Source organism: Scylla paramamosain, chromosome 18 (assembly GCF_035594125.1).
Source record: "Scylla paramamosain isolate STU-SP2022 chromosome 18, ASM3559412v1, whole genome shotgun sequence".
NCBI classification, from domain to species: Eukaryota; Metazoa; Arthropoda; class Malacostraca; order Decapoda; family Portunidae; genus Scylla; species Scylla paramamosain.
In genome coordinates this window covers 20,918,518-20,928,705 of record NC_087168.1, presented here as the reverse complement: position 1 = coordinate 20,928,705, position 10,188 = coordinate 20,918,518, and the positions used below count along the sequence as shown (strand labels likewise).

Genomic DNA, 10,188 nt, shown 5'->3' with positions numbered 1-10,188 from the left:
GTGATGGTAAGAGTAAATAGTGAAAAAAAAGTGACTTTGAGAAAATGGAATAGTATGCTTGTGTGTATGTGTAGAAGAGAAAAAAAGATGGTAGAAGAGGTAGACAGGTACAATGTGTGTGTGTGTGTGTGTGTGTGTGTGTTAGAGGTGAACACTTGGAAATACTTATCATACATAGTCACACACACTAATAGATAGATAGATAGATAGATAGATAGATAGATAGATAGATTTTATTGATCACACACACACACACACACACACACACACACACACACACACACACACACACACACACACACACACACACACATACACACACACACACACACACACACACACACACACACACACACACACACACACACACACACACACACACACACACACACACACACACACGAGTACCTGCAGTAGGAGGGGCAGGAAGAACAGCAGGAGGAGGAGGAGGAGGAGGAGGAGGAGGAGGAGGAGGAGGAGGAGGAGGAGGAGGAGGTTTAATCATCGAGGACTGGGTTGCTGCACTGGCCGGATAAATAAGCTGGCGCCTTGCAGGGAGGGAGGGACGGCGGCGAGGGACAGATAGATTAGTTTTTTTGTCCTCCGCTGCTTCCCTGCCACTGCCGAAGCCGTTGGGGTGAACGTCTCATAAATTGGTCTGCAAATACAAGCATTATGCTCCACCATTCCGCCCGTTTGATTGTGTGTATGTGTGTGTGTGTGTGTGTGTGTGTGTGTGTGTGTGTGTGTGTGTGTGTGTGTGCGGAGGAGAAGGTGCAAGAGGAAGAAATAACATGTTATCTCTATATCTAAATATCTATATCTATATCTCGACTGAACATTTTAGTACACGTATACAAACACAAAATACCTTACAAGTATATATATAAACATAGGAAGAGGAAGAGAAGAACATGTTAGCTATATGTCCAGCCATGATTAAACACTTCGGTACACATAAACACTCATAAAACACCTGATAAGTATACACAATCTCAGGAAGAGGAAGAGGAGGAGAGGAACATGCCAGCTGTACACCAAGCTTTGATTAAATGCCTCACCATACATATACATTCATAAAGCACCTTACAAATACACATAATTACAGAACAGAACAGTGATTACAGTACCCAGTGATTTTACATCCTCAACATAAACAAGTCAAAATCTTACCACCAACATTTAAAAATCAGAGACTCACTCCTAAAATAAAATTGGAAAGCGAAGACTACGTAGTATTAAGGAACCTCTTGCTGAGTAGCCGAACTTTACATTCCCTGGCAAGTGACGCGCGTAGGAGCAGCCGGGCGGGGATCAGGCAATGCAGTTTGGTGATGCAGCCAGATTGACGTCGGCAAGGGGAGGGAAGGTACCGAGGGAGGGCCGGCCAAGGGAAGGGAGGGAGGGACGGAGGGAGGGACGGAGGAAAAAGAAAGGTGGGGGGAAGGGATGCAGGTGTTAGTGCAAGCAGCAGGAGGAGGAGGAGGAGGAGGAGGAGGAGGAGGAGACCGGTAGAAAGAGGAAAGGAAGGCCGGAGAGTGAGAGAGAAGGGAGGGAGGGAGGGAGGGATAGGGAGAGACAGGCAGGAGGGGAGGGAGAAAGGGAAGAGCAAGAGGGAGGGAGGGAAGGAAGGAAGGAAGGAAGGAAGGAGGGGAGTGTAGGAACTGACCATATTTTTTCTCCTTTCTGTAATTTGAACCTTTATTTTCACTTACGAATTTCCGTCTCGTTCTCAGTAATGACAAAGCCTTTTGCAGCGAGGAACCTCACCCCCCCCCCTCATCCCACCTCACCCTGGCCCCTGGAACACCCTAATACACACCCCTTTCTCCTCCTCCTCCTCCTCCTCCTCCTCCTACTCCTCCTCCCAGGGTCTCGAGTCGGAGGGAAAAAGGCACATCTTTCGAGACCAGAGGAAAGCTGCAGGCACGCAAATACTTAACTCTTTATATACTTTTATGCCGCGTTTTCCTCTCTCCTCTCTCCTCTCACCTCTCCTCCCTGGCCAGCTCTGCATCCTGTCCTTCCTGCCTTGTCGCCCCGCCGCTCAGCTGTAAGGCGCTGCGAGGGTTGAGGGATTGGTGGTGGTGGTGGTGGTGGTGATGATATTTTTACGAGAATTTTTATCCTGAGAACAGATTTAAATTATATTCTTTGTTGTGATTTTTTTTTCTTGTAGTTTTTTTTTATTGATTTTCTAAAGTAATTTTGTGAGTCTGAGTGTTTTGTTTCTTATATATTTGTATTGTTGTTTTTCTCATGGATGTGTTGAATTTGCCTCCTTGTGAAACGTATATATAGACTGAAACACCTTGAAAATAGTGATTATATTCTAAACAGTGTACCGGAGAGAGTCTGTGTGTGTGTGTGTGTGTGTGTGTGTGTGTGTGTGTGTGTGTGTGTGTGTGTGTGTGTGTCGTGGTGTGTGCTTTTCTGTAGTACCGCGGGAACCGGGTCTCTACTCAGGTGTTGTCAGGTTAGCTCACTCGGCTGCTTCCTTCCCCAACGGCCCTCTCTGCCTCCCACTGCCTGAACCTTTGCCTGTTTAAAAGGAGTGGTCACATCCCCTCTCCTTTTCTTTCACCTTTTCCTTCTCTTCCCCTTCCCCCTCTTCTTCTTTTTGAGTCATATTTCCTTCCTCTTCCACCTCATCTTACTCCTCCCCCCACCCTTTTTTTTTCCTTCCTCAGTTATGTTTTGTTTTTCACTACCACCTCCGACTCCTTTTTCCTGAGTGATGTCTCCTCTTCTTTCTTCTCCTCTTCTTCCCCTTCTGCAAGTCTCTGAGTTACATGTATTCTTCCGCCTCTTCCTCTTTCTCTTCCTTGTTCTTCTCATTTTTTGACATCCTCTCCGTTTTTATTACCTGTTGTTTTTTTCTCTCTTTCTCCTCTTCTTGAATCATATCACCTCCTTTTTTGTCCTCCTCCTTCTTCTTCTCCTCCTCTTCCTCTTCTGCAAAGCCTTAGCTAACATCCTTTTTTCTTGCACCACTTCCTTCCATTCTTAAGACACACCTCCTCCTCCTCTTCTTCTTCTTCTTCTTCTTCTTCTTCTTCTTCTTCTTCTTCTTCTTCTTCTTCTTCTTCTTCTTCTTCTTCTTCTTCTTCTTCTTCTTCTTCTTCTTCTTCTTCTTCTTCTTCTTCTTCTTCTTCTTCTTCTTCTTCTTCTTACCCTTGATTCACATAGCACCGTCGATGGAGAAATTTCAGTCTTTAAACGATAGATGTATTTCTCTATTTTAATCCATCACGTGAAATCAAGTTCTGACATCTGATTAATATAAAATAAAGGTTCCTCTGACATTTGCCTTTTTTCTTTTCTTTTTTTTTTTTCCTTCTTTTTACCGAACCGCAGTCGCATTATTGAAAAGACTTCCCTTGGGTTCCTCTCTCTCTCTCTCTCTCTCTCTCTCTCTCTCTCTCTCTCTCTCTCTCTCTCTCTCTCTCTCTCTCTCTCTCTCTCTCTCTCTCTCTCTCTCTCTCTCTCTCTCTCTCTCTCTCTCTTGAATATAAGTATAGATGAACTTGGACAGGTGAGGTGAGGTGGGTAGCCGCCATACATACAGGTGAGCTAGGATATTCATTAGTGTGGGGGGAAGGAGGAGAGAGAGAGAGAGAGAGAGAGAGAGAGAGAGAGAGAGAGAGAGAGAGAGAGAGAGAGAGAGAGAGAGGATAGGTATAAGTACATTTTTTACCCCGTCTCGATGTTAGTAATTCAAGAGCGACAGAAGATTCCTACGCTGTTTGAGATTTCTTTTATTTCTTTTCTTGTATCGGTTCAAGAAAAGGAGATGAAAGTGAAGTAAAAGAAAAGAAAAAAAAAACAGCAACATTCTATTTCTGTCGTATCTGTTCAAGAAAAGGAGATGAAATGGAGCTTAAAAAATAGGAGCAATCAGTGTTCACGTGGAATGGAATAAGAAACAAGACAGACAGACAGACAGACAGACAGACAGACAGACAGACAGACACCCACGTCGGATATGGATGTAATAAGAAAGACAGGATTGAAGTGGCAAGAGGGGCGTATTGAGAACAGCTTCACTCGCTCCCTGAATGAGATTGAGATGAAATACTTCTCCTCTTCCTCCTCCTCTTCGTGCTCTTCGTCTTTCTCCTCCTCGTCCTCCTTTATTTCCTCGTCATCTTTCCCCCTTTTAGTTCTCCTTATTCTTTGTTATTCTCTTTCCTTCTCTTTTCCTTTATCGTTCTTCTCGTTCTTCTACTCGTTCTCCCTTTTCCTCCTCTGCCCTGGTTTTCGTTCTTATCTTCCTTGTCCTCCTTCTCCTCCCTCTCATCCACCACCACCACCACCACCACCACCACCACCACCACCACCACCACCACCACCACCACCACCACCACCACCACCACCACCACCACCTATTTGCACAGTCGGAGGTTGAACATAAACAAACAATATTACTGCAGCTAGAAAATAAATGAATAAAATCCGTGTCGAAATGTTCCATGAATTTAAGAGAGAGTTGACCAATGAATGACAATTGTGTAAATGTTGAATATGATTAAGATGAATATACGTAGAAATAAAATAAATAGGCATAAGAAAAAAAAATAAATAAGTGAATGATTATATACAGATGAAAGAAATAATTTAGTGAATAATAGTAATAATAATAATAATGATAATAATAATAATAATAATAATAATAATAATAATAATAATAATAAATAGATTACTGAATAAAAATCGGTAAATACTTTGTTGATTTAAACTTCCTTTGCGGTTTTCTTTTATTCATCAGGTGGAGTTCCTTGGATGAATTACCTGTTGATTGCTTGAACTTGCTGTACTGCCTGTCTATAAAGGAAACGTTCTCTAGATAGCCAATAGTAACAGTTATAGATGTAATACGCGACGAGGAAAGAGTAACACGAGGACAAAACGACGCGAGTGTTGAGCAAGTGAGAAAAGAAAAATAAAAATATTGTGGAATGATAATAATGAAAAAAAAAGAAAAAGAAAACACTACCGTATACTCGCACATGGCTAGTAACACACACACACACACACACACACACACACACACACACACACACACACACACACACACACACACACACACACACACACACACACACACACACACACTGAACGGCGTGAAATGTCGGTATGAATGGGCGAAAAATGAACGAAATGACGTGATTTTGTTTACATAGTTTTTGTGTCTGAATGTCCGCCATCCTTCACGCGAGAGAGAGAGAGAGAGAGAGAGAGAGAGAGAGAGAGAGAGAGAGAGAGAGAGAGAGAGAGAGAGAGAGAGAGATTTTTAAAGCTCACTTGTGAAGTAGATATTTATTTTTGTTTCTTTGGGCCAGTCAGCTGTTGTGGGGGTGGCTGAGGGAGGGAAGGGGGGTACTGGCTGGAGGTGGGGGGCGCTGGGGGGTCATTACAGTACGGCATTAAAGGGGAAGGCGCGTTCGTTTTTAAAAAAGAGCGCACCAGGCAAGTTTCATATTTTTGCGGTTTGTGGTATCCTCCGTGCACCGGGACACGAACCCCGGGCAGGACGCAGGCACCAGCAGCACCAGCAGGAGTTACAGCAGGTGCCACAGTCTGCTCAACCCGTACCTGCTTATATTTCACTCGTATTTTTCACCGCTATGTCACGCCGTGCTGTTGTGAAACGTGTCATGAACTTTAAGGTATTTTCTATCAGTTTTTGTGTATAGGACATTTAGTGTATGCAGGGTTTGTATCTGTGGTGTTATTGGGGGTGTTGTTGTGGGTGGTGTTGGCTGTGAATGGCGCGGGGGTGCAGGCGTGGCTGTGCTGAGCTGAACCAGTTGTTTTGATTTTTTTAAAGAGAGCCACTCGTTGGCCGTGACTTTAAAGGGAAGTTGTGTTTGGGTAGGACCGCCGCTCGACCAGGATGGACAAAGTGACCTAAAACACATACACTCGCCTCGCTGGTGGAGTGTATGCAAAGTGAAAGGTGTGTTCGGCCAGCTATCTTATACAGCCGCTCCGAAAGTGGATGAAAGATGCATGTTCGTACATAATTTATTTCCATGTCAATGCGATTTGTTTAGTTTATGAAGGCAGGGCTGTGCAGGTGTCCATCACGTGTGTGTACTGGGGACGCCTCGTGCTGGCTGGTTGGGTGTTCTGTCTTCCCTGTGGTCTTATGTGATAGGCAGTTGGGCACTCAGTTTGAACACACACACACACACACACACACACACACACACACACACACACACACACACACACACACACACACACACACACACACACACACACACACACACACACACACACACACACACACACACACATGCACAAAGATACCATAAACATACCCACCCACTTATCTACCCACACCCCCAAACAAACACAAACGCTCACAGTCAGACACACGCACAGGTCAGGGGATAAAATCATGAGTGCATGAATACATTGTTGAACCATAACACACCCGGGAAAAATAGGATGGGAATTATCAGGGAAGAAAACTCGCTATGAATAGAGAGACTAGCGGAGCGGGCGGGAGAGGCGGCGCAAGACAGCGGCCAGGCGAGCCACGTCGGGCCGCCGGGTGGGGGTCGTCGCTGCCACCGCCGCCTCCGCACCTCCGCACCTGTCGCCTTCCACCCTTGAGCGAAAATCTGACCAATCATAGCCGTGTCTAATGTGACGTCACGGCGGAGGTCATATGCAACTCAGCTGTATCAAAATCATAGAGAGAGCGAGATAGAGAGAGAGACGTTGGGTTATAATCAGCGGCGACCTCTGTGTTTTGCTGGTTGCTTCCGCTGCCAGCTGCTAATTACTCTGCTGCAGTGTTAATTTCTCTTCTTACTCTACTGGGTAATCGCCAAGTCTTCTGATAAGGAGCGCCAATTATATTAAGTCAGCCTTTAATGTTACTACTGTATTGCGATGAACCATTTTTTTTTCTTCCTCCTCTTTGGCTTCGGAGTTTGGTGCACGCTGACAAGTTGCACGAGTCCCCCCGTGTGCGGCCGCTTTCTCTCGCTGCTCGTGTTTGCCTTCCCAGGACCAGCAGCTTGGCAGGGAGACGCTATGCAGATGAACAGCCCATAATGGATACTGCTCAATAAATTTCTTACACAGATACAAGTACTGTTAGGTTGACAGAATGCCTCAACATACTGTAATGTTTTTGTGTACACCGCTTCCGCCTTGTCACTAGGCCTACTGCTCGCTCCTGATTGGTTGAACAGTTACCAGTTAGTGTATATCCCTATTTATCGATTCACTGCCTAATACCTCCTTTTGGTGTATCCCGGAGTATACAGAATAGCTCATGAAGGGTGTAGATGTGTGGTTTTGAAGTGTTTGGAGTAGGGAGAGGGTGCTAGCCGGGGCAGGAAAGGTGTAGGTGAAGGTGTGTGGCATGCAGGTGTGGCGCGTCCGTAGCTCCGCCCCTACCTATCGCGTGATTGGATGTCTTGATCAAGTTTCCAAGCCTATTTTTTCCCTCGGTATCATTTTGGTCACAGTCGCTAAGCAGTTCATGAATAGCAATGTTTATTCAATTTCGGGAACACCGCATTCAGTCTTAAGATATTTATACGACTTGCTTTGCCTCTCACACGAAAATTGCACCTCATCTTAAGTCGTGGTTTTAATGCTGGAAGGCGTGGTGGTGGTGGTGGTGTTGACGAGGCGTTTATACTATTTTGTTGTAGTGCTATTGTTTACTTCACAGTTTTGGTGTTGTGTTGGTGCTTTGGTACACATTCAGCCTCTGAAGAGAGATTGACGAGGCTGAAGAGCGTTAGAGTGGTTGAGAGAAAGAAAAGAGGAGCACGGGAAGAAGCACAGAGAGAGAGAGAGAGAGAGAGAGAGAGAGAGAGAGAGAGAGAGAGAGAGAGAGAGAGAGAGAGAGAGAGACTCCTCTTAGGCCAGGATATGTGAGACAGAAAGGGAAAAGGAGAAGCGAGATAGGACACCACAGAATAATACTGAGAGGGTTCTCGGGAGAGCGCGAGGGCGTGGAGAGGAGCGGCAATAAATGATGGGTCTTGTTCTTTATCCCAGAATCAATTAAAAGGCACTTCCTGGAGATAATCGATGGACGTACATCTGGTGTTCAACGTTCAGGTCTTGCCTATGAGAGAAAATGTTTTAGAGGCCACGGATGCGCACTGCGATATCAGCTTACATCCTTGCTTCTTTTGATTTCCTCAGATGAATAGATGTATACAAATATAGATACTATTTTTCATCTCTATCTATGCACCTTCCCCGCTGCCTGCCTTCCTGCTCGCTTGCCTGCTCGCCTCCTGGGTCTGTGTGCTCTGATGTTAGTTTAATCTATAGTGTAATTTCCCCCTGAAGAAATATACTGTCTGGGCGAGCATCTCCTGGGGTCAGAATGGCATGCCTTTGATAATTCAAGTCAAATCGAATTTAGAAACTACAATGGCGTTGGAGTTATAGTTACGATAAGAGCGCCTAGCAGCGGCCCGTGCTGCGGCGGGAATTATGCGAAGGTTTCTAAGGCGGGGTTTGGATGCCTAGAATTTTCCTTAGCCTAAGGGCGAATTTTGGAAAGAGGAATTTTTATTTTGCGTGAGATGCGCTGGAGCGAATTCAGGGGTTTCAGATCTAGCCAGGAGAGGATGGATAGAACTTATTGAAGTCATTTAGCATCTAGCAACCCGGCGAGTCAGGCTGGACCCGTCCCTGACCACAGTGCACGAGTTTTTTACGTCTTTATCATTCAACCTTTCGCTGGTGAGGGACAGTCCACGCGGCGGGCTGGGGCGACGGGACCACTATAGCACTCATGCTGTATTGGTAATGATGCACGACTTGTAAAGTAGTTGTGTTCCCTAGTCCCTCCTCGTCAGCAGGATGCACTCCCGCCCCGAGGCCGCCTGAACCAAACTGAAACGGAGCAAAGCGTAAAGGGAGTTCGGTCGTTCCCTGTAATACAAATGTCCAGCAAGGGAGAAGCTACATAATTTCGCTCAATCACAGTAAATAATTGTTCATAGAGGATACTTGGCGGGGCTTCGGCGCCTCGGAGGGACGGCTCAAAGTCTTGCCGGCTCCTGCGCGTAATGTCGTCACTTCTGCCGGAGTCGTGTAATAATAACCACTGCTGAAAATGTAGAAGAGAGGCTGAAACTACCTTGTTACGCGGGTGGACTTGGAAATGCTGTAATATCCGCGCCTGGAGCCTTCGTAAAATGCTGCGCCCAGATTATTGCTCGCGTGGAAGTTATAGGGCAGCACAGGCAGACCAAGGCAGGGCGTTGAATTACCCGATAACTCAAATCTATGTCTTAATTCTCCACTGCCGAAATGTCCATCCGGAACGAAAGTTAACAGAAGAGGACGAAGTATTCTGAGAAAAGCATAGCAAGCAAGTAACAGCGCTTTGAAGTACAGAATGCTGAGGGGACGGAGGGCCGGGGAGCAACACTCGGGTATTATTGCAATGACTCTCGCTCACCCAAGGACGGGATTACTTCTGATCCTCATCCTCTACCTCATAACCCGCTAGGCCGCCTGGCCCGCCTCACCCACACCAGCTAACGGAGCAATATCCCTGCCGGTAATTCCAGCAGCAGGGGGGAGGTGAGCCCCCTAGGTGCTGGTGGAGGCGGCAAGACGTCCAGGTGTCTGGGACGGAGCATAATGCAGGAGGGTCGAAAGAGGGTGGAAGGAGCGGCGGATGGGGGAGTGCGGGCGGCAGACACAGGCCTCGAGTCTGCAATACGTTGTTGACTGCGCCAAGCAAGGGAACCAAATTACATTCCGAACTGCTTATTACTAACCCTCAATATAACGATCACTCACTCACCTAGTTAGTGGTGCTGATCACGCTGAGTTTTGAACTGCACTTGAAGACCCGCAGCTGAGCAGATCCCCGATGCTCCGCCCTCAGGCTTGCTGTGCTGCCCAACGGGAGTCCTGCCATCCTGCCATCCTGCTCCCGCCACGCAGTCCTCCCCACATCACCATCTGTGTGTGTGTGTGTGTGTGTGTGTGTGTGTGTGTGTTTATATACATATATATATATATATATATATATATATATATATATATATATATATATATATATATATATATATATATATATATATATATATATTTATAAAGACACTATACATACGAGTATAAGAGTACACGGAGTGTGTGTGTGTGTGTGTGTGTGTGTGTGTGTGCGCGCTCGTGCGCGTGAAA

The 10,188-nt window shown here is 45.9% G+C and overlaps 1 long non-coding RNA gene across 1 annotated transcript; it reads right to left on the bottom strand.

The window, feature by feature from the left end:
• Window positions 1–231: 231 nt before the first annotated feature.
• Window positions 232–9,942, bottom strand: LOC135109411 (uncharacterized). The gene is made up of 2 exons (XR_010272698.1): window positions 9,806–9,942; window positions 232–658 (listed from the first exon to the last, which is right to left on the bottom strand). It is a non-coding gene; the product is annotated as an uncharacterized LOC135109411 (long non-coding RNA).
• Between the last annotated feature and the right edge of the window lie 246 nt (window positions 9,943–10,188).